The 4,183-nt window shown below is 42.0% G+C and overlaps 1 non-coding gene across 1 annotated transcript; it reads right to left on the reverse strand.

Moving 5' to 3' along the window:
• Positions 1-201: 201 nt before the first annotated feature.
• Positions 202-330, reverse strand: LOC147688605 (small nucleolar RNA SNORA17). Its single transcript, XR_015300822.1, has one exon. It is a non-coding gene; the product is annotated as a small nucleolar RNA SNORA17 (small nucleolar RNA).
• Between the last annotated feature and the right edge of the window lie 3,853 nt (positions 331-4,183).

Consider the following 4,183-nt stretch of genomic DNA (forward strand, 5'->3'; position numbering starts at 1 on the left):
GGGAGCCAATTTTCATAAAAAAGTAAAGACCGGGTAATATGCAATGCCATTGCGTTAAATTGCGCTAACAGGGATGAGCTGACATCGCCCATAGTCAATATCAAGACTCCGAATTTAACGATAAAGCATAAAGTCTCACTTTAGCACAGAGGTTTCTGCACAACAGGCTTTAAACAATGAAATAAACAAGCAGGGTAAAAATGTGTCTGGCTACCATCTTTAGGTGTTGATGGTACTAAACACCAAATTTAGATATAGCCAATATACTGTATGCCATTCAATGACACAAACACGACACAACAGGCATGTCTGCAACACTAAAGGGGCAAATAAAGGATTTAAGACGTTTACATCCAAATCTGGTCCAATTAAAAACTTATTTTACAGTGGTGCAGCAACAGTAGCTACCTAAATTAAAATCTGAACCAACACGTTAACCAGCATTGGGAAATACAGAATGTTTGGCTATTGACTACAGCAGTCCTACATTTTTAAGATAACATTTTGAAGTCACAGAAAATTGATTTGACAATCCAGATTGTTTTTTAGTGTATATAGATCGCTATATATCTCCCCTGTCTGTATGGCATGCACTACAGTTTGAGTGACAAGAATCTATCTAGTCTATACAGAGGCCAGGGCTCACTATCAGAGCTCAACTGTAGATTTCCCAGCTTACACTCATCTAATTCTCAAACTCAAGTCTACAATTCAGTACCACCATGGAGGTTTTACACTTGATTTAATATGGTCATTCGTAGAGCCTTATGATTAAAAAAAAACACAAGTACAATGTTGTATCAAGCTGTTGGATATACAAGTAAAAACTGAATTAATTCTCAATGAATTAAAAAACGAATATCTTCACAGTACAACATAAAAATTATCAGAAAAAAATACCACGACAAAACCAAATTATTCATAATCAAAGCTGAACTGTTCCAGCTGGGGGTTATCACCAATACTCAGAACGCTGCTTTCAGATGAAGTTTTACAGATTTACAACGAGATTGCCCCATTTTATGAAAAACTGAATTGCTGGTATCGCTTCATTGATAATTTGTTTGGGGGCAAGGGGGGCCCAAGCGATGTTAGAAGTTTTGGCTTGGTTGTACCTATGAGGCGCTAACTTAAAAATCACAGCAGTAGTGACCCCAAGATAGATTTTTGGGATATTTCCATTAAGGTGGTGGATGAGCATCTCCAAGTTGAACTTCAAACCAAGCCCACTAACAAAAATATTACATTATTCGAGTTCCACCCTAAATCCCAGGGGGTTAACCTCATTTGGACAATTTCTCCAGTCACAGAGAAGTCAATCTTTCAAAAGAGTCAGGTTTTACAACTGGGAAAGCATGTTCAACAAACAAGAAAAGAAACAGATTATATTGGTCAGTCATTTTTTTTATTTGACTAAACAAATACAAAAAAATATATCACAGTCTGGGATATCCTTAATGACAATCCAGATATAAAACTGAGAAAACCTGTTTGCCTTAAAAAAATTTTTAAAAAAGAACACAAATTTGAAAACTTGGTTCAAAACAGGGAGGAAGGATGCAAGATTACGACTGACAGCAAGAAGTTGATTAGTCTGAAAATTAATTGTATTGCAAACATTTTATAGTGCTTACTACTCTTACGTGGAGACAAGAATCACCTGCCTGGATGGCTAGTAAGCAACACTGCAGAATGTGTGGTTGAAACTTCTGAGCCCATGTGGGAAATTATTCCATGTCACGCAGGATGACTACTGAGGTATTCGCGTTATGGACTCAGTGCGATAGATGAAAAGGTGAGAGAATTTAGTAAGTGGACATCTTTTATCAGCCTCTTAGGTATTTCTTAAGGGCATAATCAACTTAGCAGCTTACTACACTACGTTGTTCATTGTGAGACATTTCATTAAAAGTTTAAGACTGAGCAGCCTGGTTGAAGGGAGATCTGCTGTGAGACTAGTTTAATATCCCACATCTGGTTGGGGATTTGAAATGTTAAGAAGCTGTCAGAATGTAGCTTGTTGAGACCCGCAGTGGTAGCCTAGATTAGAGTCCTGATTGATAAGTAGCATATGTTGGATCACCGCAGGTATTCCATGCCTTTCAAGTTGGCTACCAGGTTATCAACAGGTACAGTACTGAGTGATGGACAAAACAGATACATCGTAAGCGAGTGAGTGATCAACCACTTCAAGAGAATCCATGCATATATGAATTACAATCTATAGTGCATGCACCAACAGCAAACACCTTGCAGAGCCCAGGTCAAAATATCTTGAGGGTCTGCCTATAGCATAAGCACTCGTTTACGTTAAAAACTAAACACACATCCCGTTTACCTTTGCAATAATACTCAGTAACTACTACTACCCAGGTAAAACCGTAACAATACAAACTTTACGATTAAATAAATCTGTTACTCAAACTGAAAAAGGCAAGTTTCCAAAATGGAGGAACGAGAGATTTAACATGCGGTCCCAGTGCTTTAAGTCTGATAGGAGCTAGATAATGCACCGAAGGAAGACGAACGTAAGCGCTTCCCACCTAGTCCAAAGAAACCGCTTCGTTTTAAGATTCAGAGTTGTAAATAGGGAAATCACTATGCTGTAGTGAGGTTCATTTTATTCAATGAAAAAATTCGAGGAATAGTAAGGAGCACAGGATTGACGGCGCCAACGCACGGAATTAATTATATCACAACCATGGACTCACGCAAGTCACTGAGGCCACGTGTTCAGGATCAATGGAGCTGCTTTACCTAAGAACGATAGCCGCAAATTCCAACAAGAACGAGGAAGCCCGAGTTTGTGCCTCCGACGCCTGGAGCTCGGAACGGGAGGAGGGAGAGCGCAGGGCGGCGGAGGAGGGCAGCCAGCGCTGCCGGAGGACGCAGCTTCATGAGGCGAGGGAGCCCGCCCTGTACTCGTGCGTCTCAGCGGGCGGGGGAGGGCGGCCGGAGCCTCGGCAAAGAGAGACCGGCTAACTGGGGAAAGGCAGCTTGGGGCGAGCACAAGTGGAGCTGGGCGAGAAGGGTGGCTGAGGAGGGGAACTGCGCAGGCTGGGAGAAAGAAAGGGGAGAGAGAACAGCCGGCAGGCAGGAAACAAAATGGCGGCCGCAACTCAGAAGAATTTTGGATTTGGGGGCGTGGCTTAAAAGTGGAAAGGACACCACGAACACGCCCCCGAATCCGAAAAAGACGGAGCTTCTTTGGAGGGACGGCTCTCTCCTCCAATGGCTGGCCTCCGTTTAGGAAGCCAGCCAATGGAGGAGAGACAAAAAGAGAGGCGGGGTAAAGCAGCCACTCTAAGAAACAATAATTCCCGGACTTCCGGCTTGGCCTACGGCCAGGCCTACGGTCCCTCGACCTAAAAAGGAGCTGCAGAGGGACACAGATCAGGTCACCTTCATCTCATAATATTCAATCAAAAAAGGACCTGATCTAATATGGCACAATCTTTGTGAGCATACCCCAAGCCATATCTTGGCTCTAATGATTAACAACAGCTTCCACAATGCTGTCCAATCCTAGGTGCTCCGGTCCATTTATTTAAAAGTTCAGTGTCATACCCCAGCATATAACCAATGACATGCAAATCACGAAAGAAAAATAATGTGCAAAGGTTTGGAAGTGCCTCACGGAAACACCACCATGGGAGCTGCTGGTAGGTTCTCACCAGTGTGCTCCGATTCTCATCATTAGCAACTCCCAAAATCACAAACGAATAATGTGTGAAAGCGAAAAACAATGATTTAAATGTGTGAGAAAGGTAAACCAAGCACTTGGAATAATTTTCACGTGCAACCCTATTCTGACCCCCTTCTGTAGAAACAAAATTCCTATTGAATCACTCTTCTCCAAGCTAAAAACGAGCTAAACGATCACTGGCAAAATCATTAATTTTAATCACTGCTGTGCATCTTCTCAATTTAAAAACCAAGACATACTGTTGCAAACCATCAGTTTTCATGGAAGGACAACATGTTTCATTGCCATTCAAATTTCCGGCAATTTTTTCAGTACTCGCAAAGCATGTTAAATAAGAATTTGCTGCTCCCACATATGGAATATTTGCCCCCACCGTGCATACCGGCAACCCCCTTTTCCATGGGGATGTGAACACGTCCACACTCCCCATTCTTATTTAACACGCTTTGCGAGTATTGCATAAGGTTTTTAAATGTT

Source organism: Lissotriton vulgaris, chromosome 10, assembly GCF_964263255.1.
Source record: "Lissotriton vulgaris chromosome 10, aLisVul1.2, whole genome shotgun sequence".
Taxonomy (NCBI): domain Eukaryota; kingdom Metazoa; phylum Chordata; class Amphibia; order Caudata; family Salamandridae; genus Lissotriton; species Lissotriton vulgaris.